The following is a 16735-nucleotide window of genomic DNA, read 5'->3' on the forward strand; positions in this document are numbered from 1 at the left end:
TAATATAAATTTGAGGAGGTGTTCCTCCTTCACACGGGTAAACAAAATAATCATGATCGAGAGTAAATGCACCTTGGGAGCCTGCATGACGAAGTTTCTCAATGTAGACTAGGTGATATTAAGAAGAGTAACTGAATTTTTTGGTATTATACTCTACAAAGATATGAGTCTAGGTTCCTAGAGTAATAGAGTTGGTGTCGAGGATAACTTCCTTGGGTCTTTATCCCTTTTTAGGTGGTGAGACAAGCCCAAGATTTTGGCCCTCCTCACTCGACGGATCATTATACTTCTCAACCTCTAGTGCATTCATTTGTCTTGGATCCCAACGTGGGAAAAAGTAGAATTAGGACAATTGTGGCAAGGGGAGGAAGCACAAAGGCACTATTGAGGACGTTGGAGTAGCTCTCAACTTGACACAAGCTTCCTCTTAGCTAATTTCCTATTTGTTTGTTTATTATTAGGTGTCTCTTAAGGTTTTCTATGTGGAAAGGAGTACTTCCAGACACTAGGTGTTCCCTGACCTTGCTCAGGCAGATAAAAGGAAAAAGTTCCCTCATCACTCTCATAGGCAAAGGTTGGCAACCCTACTATTCCTTTAGCTAGAGCTTAGTGAAGTCAGGACCAAGGCCTTAAGTCGAAACCCTATTTAATGTGATGAGGTGTGCTTCAACTTCAATTTGACTGCGAACATAGCAAAATCCAACCCTGTTTTAAGCATTGGCAAGTTACTTCCTTCTAAGGCATGACAAGAAGCTCTAGGAGAGGTGGGACACCCTTGGGAAGGACTTCTTGTGCAATAGATAGAAGGACCATACTATCAACAAGTAAAGAGGAAATATGATCACTCTAGTTGCAATGACAACCAGGACAACCGAGGAGGGGTGGAGGAAATCAAGGAAGAGAGGAGCATGAGGGGGACAGAGAATTGGACCCTCCATTTAGGAACATTCCTGGTTGAGTGAATTTACTTGCACCTTTTGATTCAATTGAAGCTTAAATTCACTTGCTCCAATGCACAATCAACTAGCTATCTCATGCTTAGAATGAGGACAACAATGAGTTGGTTGGTCGTTTGATTGTCATTCGCCAGATTCAATGACACATCTTGAAGTGACAGGCTACATTGAGAAGGAACCAAATGCATCTCCATGCTTGCATGGATATTCTTGAGACTCACATGGCTCACATGGAATATCACATCCACAAAGCCTTTTATCTCCCTGTTAGCCTCCTATACCAATAGGTTTTCATCTCTCATGATTGACAGTGGAAGTGCCAAAAATGTCCACCTTCCATGCTACTAAGGTTCCATTTTTGTAAAGGAAGCAGACAGTTAAAAAATATAAAGAGGGTATGCCTTAAAAGAAAAATCAAAGGGCAAGAAAATGAATTGGTCAAAGAAAAAATAAAAGAAATGAACCCCAAACAAAGACCATGAAAGTGGCTAGTCCAAATTGCCATTACTACTTTGATGGGTGGTCCAACAGCTCAAACTGGGCCTCACCATGTTTTAAATTGCATGTTGTAGACTAGAGAGGAAATATCTGTTCCAACAGTTCAAGCTTGACAGATGACTAGGTGGATAGAGAAATAAAGGAGCCCAACTGCTTAATCTGGGCCCTTGGAAGTCATAAGGGTAGACTTAGATAGGAGGGCAGCAAAAAGAAAAGAGAATTATCAGGGTTTGCAAGGCCAAGTGCACCCATCCAAAGGAAGAAAAAATGTTAGGCATATTAGGCAGGGTAAGCAGTTGCAGGTTGCAGAAAGCAAGATCTAAGCATATCACTTGGAAAAAATCACAATGTTGTCACCAGCAGGAGAAAGGCAACAGCAATGGCCTATTTGGAAAACTACTAAACCATCACTAACTTCCCTCATCCCCTTCAAAAGTTTCTTACTAACCTCCACATGAGCACTGCAGGATCTTCCTGATCAGTCCTCCTTATACTTCTCATTGGTAAAAATTTCATGTCAGAAATGACTTCTCTCTTTGAAGAGCAGCCACATTTCCTGTGTAAAATTTCTTTTCATTTTGATCTACTCCCTAACTAAGTTTGTCTCCTAAAAAGCTTAGTATCTATCACTTCCCATTCACATTCCCCTCCAATACTAACTACTAACTCTATCTACACTAAATCCCCTATGTTCCCCTTTCCCTATTACTATAACACCATGGTGTATAAAACCCTAAGCAATGTATAAATATCCCCCCTTTAGCATTATAGCTAAATAACACTTCTAAGGGAGACATTAGCCCACCAGGGACTATAGTCAACCCTGCTTTGGGATTACTCTAACCTCTGGTCAGAGTAATAACCTATACTAAACCCTCATTTACCCTTTTTTTCGAAAAATTCATGAAAAACCCCTTCCCCCCCTCTCAAACCCAGCATTCAAAGGTTTTTTAAAACCCGACAGATTAACCCATATATTCCAAAACCCACGAAAACCCCCCTTAACCAAAGTTTTAAACCCCGAAATATTAAATAAATATTTTATTGGCCGGTGGGTCCCCCCCAAACTTGCACGATGGGTCGGGGCGCCCGCCAGCCCTTGATTTTCCGCTGCCCCCAATCTAACGGTGGGCGGTCCTTTTCAGATTTGAACCTGCCACTCTTTAGCGTCCGGGGAGCGGGTGGTTTTGCCCCTGTACGCTGGACACGTGGCAGCCGGCGGAGGTGTTCGGAGCCCCCCTCCTCGATCCCGCCTTCTCCCAAAAGCGGTGCGGGGAGACCGCTTACCGCTTTCCCTCTTACCGCCTCCTCTGTCACGTCAACCCACGTCATTGTGACGTCATGTCACCAGCCCCCGCCCCCGCGCCTCGTGGCCCTCCACATCACCTTGCCACCCCACACCATCCGCCACCGTGTCCTGCCATGCTGGCCTCCAGCTCAGCACCCACGTCACCTTCCGTACCCGGGCCCGCCATGACGTCATGCTGACGTCATAGGCGGAAAAGCGCCAATAACCCCCATTTTCCAAAATTATCGTTAAAAACGCGCAAACAAGCCGTTTTGTGTCATTTTCATTTGAAAAGAGACAGAGCCGTTATGCGATGTTCGCACCGAAAATTGCCTCCAAGCCGTGAAATTCAAAGCTCCGGACACTTCATTCACCAATTCAACTAAGTTCTGCACCCATTGTTCAACCCGGAGGCCCTCGGCATCATTTATCCAGGTATTTGCCAGAATTCACCTGTTTTACCCGTGTTTATGTCATTTCTCTGCAAAATTGTCCATTAAACACCTGGTAATTCCCAAAATTAAGGTTGTCTCCCAGTCACTTCTGGACCAAAGCAACCTACATTGCCCCCTGCTCCAAAATTTGATGTTAAAACAATAATTCGCGGTCTTAATTTGAAAATTCGTCCTCAAGCTGCCCGGCATTGTTCCCTTTTGCCGGGTGTAGGCTTGAAAAGCTGCATTTCACCAATTTTAGTCCTGCCCGCCCTCTGCATTTCATCCTCATTGTTCACAATCCCTGTGAATTTACCCAAGCAGAGCAGAGGCAAGCCTGCCTAGCCTGCCTATTCCTCTTTGAAGAACATATCTAGCACCTGCATTCAATCTGCCAATTGACTTCTAGAAAAGCCTTGCAAGCTATTACACTTACCTTGTAACATTCAGAAATTACATAATGGCTGCTCCTGCACCCACAACTCTCAGTGTTGCCCCCATGAATCCACCAAATAAAGAGCTGGAGTCCCTGCCTCTTGCTGACAGAGATTTCCTCATCCAAGACTTTGTGGGTTATAGGAACCATTTGTAGACCTTCAGGGAATTGAGAGATGACTATTTGAACAACAATGATACATATGGGATATGGGAATCCAATCTGCCTTATTACTTCCTCCCATCTGTCAACATTTTTCCAGAGATTATCCGCCTGTGTGCTGAGAATTATGATGCAAATCATAGAGCTGTCAAGTCTCCATCTGGGAGCATCCTCTTTCACATTAACGCTGAGTCCATCAACCAGATGCTCAACTTCAAACAAACTCAGCTGTTGTTTCCTTTCTCCATGAACTATCTGCTGGATACAGGTGCCAAGATGTCCACTGCTGACATTCAGAAGATCACCCAGACATTTATGAGGCCTGACCGCCAGCCCACAGGGCCACCTCCCTACTTGTATGTCCACTTTACTGATATAGGCAAACTCCTGCTGGACATGATTGCTTATGTGTTGGGCTCTAAAACCAGTGAGTTTGTTGATGAGACAGTGCTGGTGTTACTAGCTGCTTATAGCCCAGGCCAACCTCCCGCCTACAAATATAATTTTGCTAAATTCATAGCCAACAAGATACATGAGCAGCTTTTCAAAGTAGACAGGGAGGGCATATTCAAGTATTCATCTTACATCTACCACTTGTTCATGTACTACCAGTCCGAGGCTTTTCAATGCCATATTAAGAAGCTGGATTCTAGAGGAGAAAGAAGATCTGTTATCTTCTGGACATCTGTCTTTCACCAAGTCCAAAATTCACCATATTCATATTGTGAATTTATTGATCAATTTGTATACCCAGTCTCTTGCTTATTGATGAGGTCCCCTCCTCCCAGAGTGTCATTTGAAATACAGAAAACTCTGCAGCTCTCCAAAAATTATAAAATAGGTGATTGGTACCTATACCAAGATCATACAGTCATCAGAATTTATGGCTGCGAGCTCTGTCCATACAGGCTCCCAAAATATGTGCCAATGAGACTGTTTGCCTTGGAGTACTATAGGCAGCTCATTCACTCTGACCTCACCCACTTCCACAGTGCTAAAAAGAAAGCCCATCTCAAGTTTAAGCACCACCTGGGCCCCTTCATCATGAATAAAAAAGAGGGATGGCAAGATGCTGAGCAAATCCTCAAAGACAAGTACAAGCTCTCAAAAAGCTTCCGGTGGGTCCCTTATGACCCTGAAGGCTTCATCTGTGCTAGGAGGGTTAAGTACAGGCTGCTAGGCTATGAGCATTGTAAATATCCACATATTGAGCAATATGCCAATCAGCAAGAATGGCTGCAAGATACTTTAATTGAGAAACTAACTGAAGAAGAGATAATGCAAAAGAATGTCAAGGATTTGGAAAAAACTCTTGACTTGGATTCTATGCAGCAGGTAATCTTCAAGCAACCACATCCAGTGGGAGAAGGGACTTCAGCTACAACAACTGCACCAGCCACCCAGGCGCCCTCTACAGCAGCATCAGGCACAGATAAAGGTAAAGGAATAATGGGTGCTGAAGAAGAAACAGTAAAAGAACAGCCTGCCTCCTCACTTGGGCAGCAACAAGAGCAGACCCCTCCGCCACAAACAGAACCACCTACAACACCTATTTTGCAGACTCCTGCACATGAGGAGAGGGGTAAGAAAAGAGACAGAGAAGAGTCCACTCCTACTAGTGGATCCTCCCAGCAACCTGAGGCTAAGAGGCAAAAGGTTGACTCCCCAGTGATAGAAGAAATAAGTTAAGAAGTCCTTGACAGTCCAAGGAAAGAAGGGGGAGACAGCCAGCAAACGGGTACAAGCTCCTTTCAGCAGGAGCAGGGATTACAACTTGGCTTGGAGGTGTCCTCCTCCACTCAGCAGAGCAAGAAGCCTTCAAGCACCAAGGCTTCTTTCAAACAAATAAAGGCACAGAATGACTTGCTGAGAATAGAAGTATACAAACAGTTTCTCAAGGCAACACCAGCCAAGCAAGAAAGGTTGAGGTCTGTATATGACATACAAGAGGAGAAAATGATCCTCAGCCACTTCAAACCTAAGGTGCCGCAGCCTCAATCAGCTGCAGATTTTGTAAGAACAAGGGTGGAAGTCATGGCAAAGGACATTCACCCCATGGACCAGATTGAACTGCATAAACAAACGGGAGAAATGGTCTATGCCACCTTGGTAGACAGGGCCACAATGGCCCATGAATTGAAAGAATCATTGAAGAATACCAACATTTAGTTGGATTTTGAGAGAATGTCCTCCATGGCCAAGGACAATAGGATTAAATCACTAGAGGACATCATCATAGACCTAGGACATGATCCCAAGGACCCAAAGGGCGTGAGGGCCCTCATGAAGAAAAAAGAAGATGATCTTAATGCATTGAAGTAAAGGTTGAAACTGCTACCCACCGAGCACCCCCAAACAGCAGAATTGCAAAAGGAAAAGGAGGCCGATGAGCAACTTGATCTAATAATGCAGCTCAATCAAAAGGTCCTTGATTTGGAAAAGGAGCTAGAAGGGGCACTGCAAGACAAGCAGGGAGAATCCACATCCCAAGCTCCTCCAACTACTTCAACCACTGCAACAACTACAGAGGCAACAGTAGCCCCTGTAACAACTACAGCAACAACAGAAGCAGCAGCAACAACAACAGCTCCAGAGTCCAGGTTAAACATGGAAGATTTGACAAAGGCTATCAAAGAGATGGAGCTCCAGGCTACTGAGATTAAGCAGGCCAAGGAAAAGTTGGCAGAACTAGAGGCCAAATATGACAAGTCAAAGATGACTGTAGCAGAGCAGTCTAGAGAAATTAAGGCCCTCAGAGACAAAATAAAGTCCTTAGAAAAGGAGCTCAAGCTAGAAAGTGCTCTGGCAGAAATCAAGAGAATTCTGTGGGCCCGAATTGACCAATCCATTACCAGACAATGGAAGTCAATTAAGACTGTGCATGAACAAACGAAATTAATTGGCCAAGCACAGATCGAGATTCAGAAGGCTAGAACAGTGCTGGGAAACAGGCCTGAGCAGGCTAATAGAATGATCAATTTTCTGAACAATCAAACTAAGGAGGAGCTAGCAGCCATCAATATTGTCAACAGAACAGATCCTGTCCTCACAGCTAAAAAGGTGCTAACTCTCAGGAATTTTGTGCAAACTGTAGAGAGAAAATGCCATGAAATACAGGCTGAGGTAGATGAATACACGCTCAAAATGGGAGCACTGCAAGCAAAAGGATTGCCCAGCCTACTAACCAGCACAGGAAGATTGCTCCCTCGAGAGCAATTTACCACCAGAATGACAACTTTTATTGAAAATCAAATCACTGCATCTGCCAGCACTTCTGAGGAAATGGGGCCGCCAACAGGGCAGAGCCTATATGATAAACTTGAAAATCTGTTTTTCATAGAACATGAAGTCAATCACCTTTTTGAGGTTCCTCCTAATTTTTACAGATATACAGAGGCAGATGAAACATTGGTGAAAATTCGGAGGCACCAGCTGCCCAAAGAAGACTGGTGGCAAGCAATGCTACAACTCTTACCTCAATAAACTCAGCAGTTTTGTCCTAGTTAGCCTCCGCTCAACCAAAAGCAAAAAGCAAAATCTGAACAGCATGCAAGGCAGCCGAAAAGGATGACTCAGCAAAAGACAGCGACAGCAAGCCAAAAGATAAGAAATGCACAAATTTTGGGCAGCGCATCTTCAGCCGACTCCAACGGTCACAAAGTCAACATTCTCTGACCATTTTGGACAGCTAAGGCACTGAGGAGTTACTACAGCATTTACTTTCTCAGCTACAATGCTCCAGGAGTTGGCACGATATTAATAAAACATTTACTCATCAGCTAGATATTTTCTGATGTAAATTATGTATATTTATACCTCCCCTGGCAACGTATGAGGGGTTGGTGATTTTCATTCTGAGTCAAATGTGTTGTATATTTTCATATAATCTAATGCAAGAGGCTGGAAAAGCTCAGTGATTTCTTGGATGTTTGATGTCTTGATGATGCTCTGCGTGCTGTTGCAGAATTCCTGTGCTGTCTAATGGAAAAATAAGTTTTCTCAATCTATGTTTTATCTTCTTATGTTTGTTTGAATCATACACATGCTTCACTAATCTAACAATAGAGAAAAAGAATAGTGCAGGAAATGTTTAATTACACCTTGTGCTCAATCTCTGTTGCTGAAAATGTTTTCTTCAGAATTAATAATGGACATGAATTCTTAGTTGCTCATGTTTACATCAATTCTATAAATATGAATGTTATATAGGAATTATTCAGTGCTCCTAGATAATATTCCCACTGTCCTCCATATCAGATTACTGAAAGATCCTTAATTGCCTTTCATGCCCTGATTACATCACACCCAATCACAGATTTAAAGAATTGTTTCTTAGACACTTATCTGGCTCTACAGCATCACTATTGTATCAACACAGACATATCAAGCAAACTAAGCATCACTGACTCCATGCCCAATGGCCTAGAACACCCTGGTAAACATATATGTATCTTAACTGAAGTCATCATCCAGCAAATTTCAAAACAAAACCTTGAGCATCATAACTAGCCTAAAATATTACACAAACAAAGTTAAATCATAAAGAGAGAGCCCTCTCTGGTCATAGGTAGGCTAGAACCTGTGACCCAAAGATTGGTCAGTGGTTACCTCGGCCGTATTCCCTTGGGAGTCAAAGGGAACAACCTGAGTGATAACACTCCCAAAAAATGTTGCCCAAGCAAGAAAGGTAAACCTCGCTCCTCCTTAGTTGCATGAATGATTACTAGCTGCCTATATGTTGGGTCCCTATAATACTGGTGATTACCCCATTACTATTGTAGTTATACCCCTTATTTATATTGTTGTGCCCCTATTACCCCCATATTGTTATTTCTGTGCCCCATAGAATCCCTCTATTGTTATTTTTGTGGCTTTATATTATTATTGTTAGGTCGGCTGGATTATATTGTGACTCCTTAGACTCCTATATATAGAAAGGAGGTTTTGTCATTTGTATTATCCAAGAATTGTTCATTTATGTAATGTAAAGGAGGTTTCCCCCTCGAAGAGGCTGAATTCTAAGGCGTGGATCTCTCTTTTCTATCTTTTTGTGAGCTGGTTTCATAACATTTGGTATCAGAGCTTTGGATTCTAGGGTTTCGCTGCTCCAAATAGGTCATCGTGGAATTTTCGCTATAACTTGTTTTCTGTGACGTTTCAGAAGTCGCAAAAAAAACTCATTTGAGAAGAATTGGCGCTGAATATTGGGTCCGAATTTCATAGCTTTTTTCGTGACATTTTCGGAGATATGATCTGAGGAAGTTGGCCTTTTTGCAGACTCCTGAATTACATTCAAAACAGGTGACCTGGGGAAAATCGTCATAACTCTCTCTCTGAGGATCAGATTGAAATTTCATAAAAAGGTACAGAAAGAGGACGGACTTTAGTTTCTTGTGTGTGTGTTTCAGATTCAAAGGTTGAAACAGTGACTTGTGGCACGTCGTACAAGTTTGCTCTACTGAACCAGTCTAAAAGCAAGTCACTGTGGGAGATTTCACATAACTCTTCCTTGGAGAATCCAATTTGGCTCAGACTTGTGGCATTGGAAAGAGGACACAGAAAGCTACTGCAGGTAGCAATTTCAAAACTGGATGATCCGAAATTACAGAGATACATCAGATTCAATATCAGGCTTCTATAAATTGAAAAAAGGTGTGTAGTTTCTTTTTAAATTTTTGTGTAAGCTTGGTTTAACGGAATTCAAAGGGCATAGTAAAGCATTATTATCGGTAACTGATTCCCCGAGGAAAGAAAATGCAAACACCTAATAAGGAACCTGAAAGCTCTAGCATGACTCATGAAGAAGAAGAAGAAATGCTACATGATATATCAAAATTACAAGAACAAGTGCAACAAATGTCACGCTCACAAAAGCTAACAGAAGCTAAGATAAGTGGTGTGGAATCTAAGATAAAGGGCATGGAAGCTAAGATGGATGATTCGAAGATAGATTTGAAGAGAGACATGGCAGATTTGAAGAAAGACATGGCAGATTTGAAGACAGATTTGACAAATTTTCTACAAGAAATACTTACTAATGGTGAAAAGGTTGTAAAGGAAACTCATGATGTGAACAAAAGTAATGTTAATCATGATTCCATAGATGCTAATGTTGGATCGAAGACCCACCATATTCCAAAAATCGATATGAGGAAGTTTGATGGCAAGGATCCCGCCACATGGATATTACAGATGGAGCAGTTCTTCGATCTCAATAATGTGCAAAACACACAAAAGGTACATATGGCAACTGTATATTTGGAACCAAATCAGTTTGTATGGTATCAATGGCTTTGCTCTCGTAAAAAATTTATCACTTGGGCAATTTTTACGGAAGAATTGATAGCACATTATGAAGATACAAAAAGCAACACTTTTTTTAGCCAATTGATAAGTCTCAAACAAAAGGGTTTAGTAATGGAGCACATTGAGGAGTTCCAAAAATTGAACATAAGGGTAAAAGATATTCCAGAGGAGCATAGGATTGATGTGTTCATAGGGTCTTTAAAGGATAATATCCAACATGATGTTCGCCTTTGGGAACTTGATTCATTAGAGAAGGCATTCAGGTTAGCAAGAAAAATGGAAAGCAAAATTATGGCAACTAGGAAGCATACCATTCACAACTATAAAGACGGAAGTGTTGTTTCCCATAGTCTTCCACAACCTACAAGGTTGACACCACAACAATTGGAAGAAAAAAGAGCAAAAGGGCTTTGTTACAATTGTGATAGCAAATACACAAAAGGTCATAAGTGTGCTGAGAAGAAATTATTCTACATAGATTGTGAAGAGGAAGAAGAAAAGGAGCAAGAAAGGTCAAAAGAAGAGGATATACTCCAGGAACAAAGCCTAGATGAAGAACAAATAAATCCGACCATATCTTGTAATGCATTGGCGGGAATTACCACTCCTCAAACCATCAAGATAGAAGGACAAATCAAGAAGAAAAAGGTAATAGTGTTGATTAATTCAGGAAGCACCCACAATTTTATTCATTGTAGGGTAGCAAAAGAATTGAATTGCTTCCTATATCCAGCACCAGAGTGTCAAGTGATGATTGCAAATGGAGGAACAATAAATTGCTCTGGAAAGTGCCATAATATCAAGCTATCCATGGGAGAATATGTATTGACTAGCCCAATGCTTTCCATTCCAATGGGAGGTGCTGATGTTGTACTAGGAGTCCAATGGCTACAATCCTTGGGTACAATAGCTTTTAATTTTCAAGAACTTTTCATGAAATTTTCTGTGGAAGGAAAGGAAGTTGAATTAAGGGGTATTGCAGGGAAACTAGGAAAGATAATCAGCTCTAATGGCATGACAAAGCTTCTAAAAAAGGAGCAAAGAGGTGTAATTTCACAATTATGTTCACTAGATGTTTCCACATTGGAATCATCTATTTCTCCAGATCTCCAAAAAGTCTTAGACAATCATTCCAAGGTATTTGAGACTCCCAAAGGTCTCCCACCTATGTGCGATCATGATCATGCTATTCATCTGATTCCAGGAAGTGTTCCTCCAAACATCAGGCCATACAGATATCCCTATGTCCAAAAAAGTGAAATTGAACGTATGGTTGCAGAAATGCTAGAGGCTGGTATAATTCAACCGAGTCAAAGTTATTTCTCAGCTCCAGTAGTATTGGTGCACAAGAAGGATGGATCATGGCGCATGTGTCCAGATTATAGGGAGCTCAACAAGCTCACTATTGAAGATAAGTTCCCCATTCCTGTCATTGATGAATTATTGGATGAATTGCATGGATAAATTTACTTCACCAAGTTGGATCTTCATTCAGGATATCATCAAATCAGAATGAAGGTTGAAGATATTCCGAAAACGCATTTAGAACTCATGAGGGTCATTATGAATTTTTGGTCATGCCTTTTGGCCTTACCAATGCACCTTCAACATTTCAAGGTTTGATGAATTCAATTTTCAAACCATTCCTTAGAAAATTTGTGTTATTATTTTTTGATGATATACTAATCTACAACAACTCTTGGAAGGATCATGTTGAACATGTTGACAGGGTGCTACAACTATTGGAGGAGAAGCAATTATATGCAAAAAGATCCAAATGTTTCTTTGGAGTCCAGGAGGTGGAATGTTTGGGTCATATTGTATCTCATGAAGGAGTTAAGGTAGACCCTAGCAAAATTAAAGCCATTAAGGAATGGAAAATCCCCACATCCATAAAGCAGCTGCGAAGATTTCTTGGGTTGAAAGGGTATTATCACAAGTTCGTTAAGAATTATGGGGGAATAGCAGCACCTCTAACAACATTATTGAAGAAAGATTCATTTTCATGGACTCCGGAAGCAACAAAGGCCTTTGAACATCTTAAAGAGGCAATGTGCCAAGCGTCGGTCTTAGCTACACCGGACTTCACAAAAACCTTTATTGTGGAATGTGATGCTTCAGGAAATGGAATTGGTGCTGTTCTAATGCAAGATGAAAGACCCATTGCTTTTGAAAGTCGTCCAATCAAGGGAAAGTTTTTAAGCAAAGCCATTTATGAGAAGGAAATTTTGGCAATACTCCATGCACTTAAGAAATGGCGACCCTACCTAATGGGAAGACACTTCAAGGTAAAAACGGATCATGATAGCCTTAAATACTTTTTAGAACAAAGATTATCCTCTGAAGAGCAAAAAAAGTGGGTCACAAAGATGTTGGGTTATGACTTTGAAATCATCTACAAAAAAGGTAAGAAAAATGTGGTGGCAGATGCACTCTCAAGAAAGGATGAGGATGTCGAAGCATTGTTGTGTGCCATTTCTATTATCCAACCAGATTGGATAAACGAAGCAAGGGAGGAATGGAAGAATGACAAAGAAGTGTGGGCACAGGTTCAACAGTTAATTAATGCGAGTATATGTGGCAAGCAGTCCTTGAAAAGCTGCGCCATATCAAGGTAACCACGAGGATAGACTGCGGATGCTTGAAAGGCGAGTTCTGGAAATTGGGAACGATTTGATTTAAATTGTAAAATATATGGATCGGCGGTCCGTCATTCGGAGGTGGAGCTATGGCTAGTGCTGCGGGGGTGTGTAAGTGAATACATATATATATATTGTATGCGCATGACCATTCTTAGTGTGTTTCTTCTAAGAATTAAGGAAGAGCACTGTGTGTTAACAAAAATGGGTTTTATAGCACTGTGTGATAGACAAGCTCGGTTCTTTTTAAATCATGAGATTACAACGCCATGAAACAAGCTTTTATGTGCATGGTGATCGGAGGATCCTGGTAGAAGCGGCCTGGAAGTGGCCTGGGCTGCATCATTTTGGTACAACCCTTTTCCCTTGATGTAAAGGGGGAGAGAGGACTTGGTATTTTACAGGAGGTTTCTATCGAGTCCAAAGGGGGAGATTGTTGGCATTATGTTTTCTTTGATGTCAACCTAGATTTATTTCACAGAAATTCTATAGGTTTCATAGGAACACTATAGGCTTCACATGAACACTATAGGACTCAAAGGAACATAGATTTTTCTCACAGGAACACTATAGGCTTCATAGGAACACTAAAGGACTCTCAAAAACAGTACAGGGGTAGAGCTTGATTGATTAATGTGTCAGGTGCAGAGGTTTATAAGGTGTTACAAAGGCTAAACAAGTGTTGAAAATCATGAGGGAGAATCTTGGAAAGATCTTGTCGGAACAGAGAGAGTTTTTCCTTAGTTTAAGGCTCAATCACATGGAGGAAGGCCCATCAGGGTGGTTGGAAGCCTTCAGCTGCACATAAGAAGGCCCATTAGGGAAGTTGTAGCTGGAATTTCTCTTTGTTGTGTGTGTGACCACACCTATAGGTGGAAAAAATAAAAAAACAAGGTTTTAGCCCATAGATCTAGTGTAGGCAGGGAAGAATTGACTCAGTCTATTTTTACCTTAGTTTGAGTGGCTGTAGTATTTGGAAAACATTATTTTTTTCCCATGGCATTGGAGGATCACAAATATATAAAAGGAGATCGAACCAAAGCAATTTTGTGTGCAATCGATTAGCAAGTATAAGACTTATTTGAAGCACACCAGAGGGTGAGGAGTCTCTAATTCTATAATCTAATAGATATATATGATGATGATGATGATAATGACTTGGCATATGAAAATATTAGGGTTTGATGAGCAGTATTGATTTGGTATCAACAATGATTTGTTTGAGGCTTGGTTTGATCCGGTTACAGTGGTATAATTTGTTTTCAGTGGTTGATATTCAATGACAGGTCTTATTCAATGGCTTAGTCAGTTGGTTTTCAATGATTCAGTATTCATTTCTTCAGTGATTTAGTATATTTGTATTTAGATTGGTATTGAGCATATTGTTGGGTGTGGATCCAATTTGAAAATTGATGAAAGTTGGCCTGCATGTTTTTTTATGGTTGATTGAGATAGGTGGATCGAGTGTGAAATATTTTGAAATTTGGTCCACGAAGGTGCTTAGGGTTGTATCATTCAGTAATAGAGAAGGAGATTCCTTCCGGTGGGAGTCGATAAACTTGATCAATGGGTAGTAGCTATCTTCCACTAGGAGTTGTAGAACGAGTGGATGTCATAGCCTCTTGTAGGTAGGAGCCTGTGTGTTGACAAGATTTTGTGCCAGTACAAAATTGTAGGAAGAATTTATTTATAATAAAAGAAGAGGACATAATGATAGCAACAATGGTTTTTTCCCACATTTGGTTTTCACCTAAAAACCTAGTGTCCTTATGTGTTGATTTGTTGATTTATTTTGCATATCTATGGTTTACATGTTTTCATACTTAATGTTGCTCATGGTTTACAACACAATATCTTGCTAATGAAGTAATGGTTCAAGATAATTGTGAAATGAAAGAATAAGTTAAGTAAATTTGAATTAGGAATGAAATACTAATTCAACCAAGGCCGTCGCCGTGCCCCCCCCCCCCCCCCCCTTCGCCCCTCAATGTTTCTAACAGGGGACTCCAATCCTTTATTACTAAGATAGGCTCCAACCTATAATATAAGTTCTTCAAATATTCTAAGAAACAACATGATCAATATGAGAACAACAATCTATTTAGGCCAATATAGGCACCATCTTGGCCAATATGAGGTCACCAATCCTCTTAGGCCAATCTAGGCACTAAACTAGTAAATATGAGGACACCAATCCTCTTAGGCTCAAACCTTCAAATATACTTCAAAAAGTTATCAAAATGGTTCCTAGATACTCCCTTTAAAAATTCCTTCGAAAACAACTCCAAGAATGACTTCCAAAAGTGGCTTCAAGCTTGCTTCAATTCACTTCAAACTTTTGATTAATGATTCACCAATGTTTGCTTCAACACTCTTCAAAGACAACTCTAAGAATTCTTCAAAACCCACTTTAAATGACACTTCAAAGGTTTCTCCAAAAATCTCTCCGAGCTCTATTCCAAAAATTTCTTTATGACTACTCCAAAATCACTTCAAAATTCACTCAAAGACGCTTCAAGGATTACTTCAAAGTTGATTGAAAAGGAATTCAAAAGTATCTTTAATTCTACTACAAATTATATTCAATTGAACTCCAAAAATTATGCTTTCAAAGCCCTTCAATTCTATTCTAAAATTTCTCCAAGTTTGTTCTAAAAAGTCTTCTCCAAGTCTCTTCAATTATGCTCAAAGGTGTCTTCAACAATTTTTCTTCAACCCTCTTCAAGTATTCTCAATATAGGATCTGAAAGACTGAAGAAAAGACTACTTTAGAAAGTGATTCAAGGTTTGTTTCAAAAATGGATCAAAGTCTTCTTAGAAATTCATCGAATTCTCTTAAAGGAATTCATGAAAGTCTGCTCCATGAATGTCTAAAACATAGGTCTAAAAACTATTCCTTGATTCTTTCTTAGGAGGCCGAACCATTTTACTCAAGCCAAGATATCACAGGCCACAAAGTAGGGCCGAAATTAGGGCCTCAAGGCCAAATTTTACAGGCCTCAAAGATCGATTCTCCACAAGGAAAAATGTCTATTCTAGGTCAAGACTAGGATGAGTCTGTTCAACAGATGTAGACTAAAATTAGCCGTAAAGATGTTGAACTCTTATGCTAGGGAGAAGGATGAAATATGCTCTCAATAGTTGGGTAAGTTTTGCTCCAAAATAGACCAAATTCTATTCCAAAAAATTAATCAGAAGACCCTTCAATAACCTTTAATGCAGAATAAGCATAAAAACCAAGAAACCCTTCCTTCCCTTTGTTACTAGATTTATGAGATATGAACCTCTATATTTATTCCTTAAGTCTAAGTACTCTTTGACTTGCTTCACCAAGTTTAATTAACCAAATTGTTGGTTGAGCACTCTCTTATTTTTTGTGGTTGAGAGGTCTATAATGGGGTCGACTTGTTCCTATGGAAGGTTATGACTTTTGTTGGAGCCGACATAAGAGATAACAATTAAGCCGACTTGGTAAGAGGAGGATTAGATATTAAATATTATTTCATTATTTTTAAAATTTCCATGATGATCATTTTTCTTTTATTATTTCCAACATCATCCAACGTGCTCTTCATCGTTTCCTTTCTGGAAAATAGACATCAGTTTCTAAAATAATGGACACAGTGTACACCATTCATATGCATCCATAAAATTTAGCAGAAAATTATTTGGAACTGCATAAATTTTTCCTTGTTCCTAGCTCATAGATTTACTCAGAAAATCATATCTGATTCGATCGATATTAATATATGGAACTCTGGGAAACTAAGACATTAAAGAACAATTTTGTGTCTTCCAAAAATAATTTTTTTCAAGACTCACATAGGTTCCCATAATTTGACCTTCTTCAAAGGAAACGATAAAATATTGAGATTATGATTTTTTGGAACAAAATGTTGGTGTTAAATCACAACCTCTCTTTATTTGTGCACTCCATTCTCCCTTTGACATCAATGAAAATTTCTTCCAATAATTTGGTCACAAGTATGCTATAGCTTTAGAATCTAATAGACACC

Source organism: Pinus tabuliformis, chromosome 3_2 (genome assembly GCF_031772625.1).
Source record: "Pinus tabuliformis cultivar Carrire ecotype Pingquan chromosome 3_2, CPIR1, whole genome shotgun sequence".
Lineage (NCBI taxonomy): Eukaryota > Viridiplantae > Streptophyta > Pinopsida > Pinales > Pinaceae > Pinus > Pinus tabuliformis.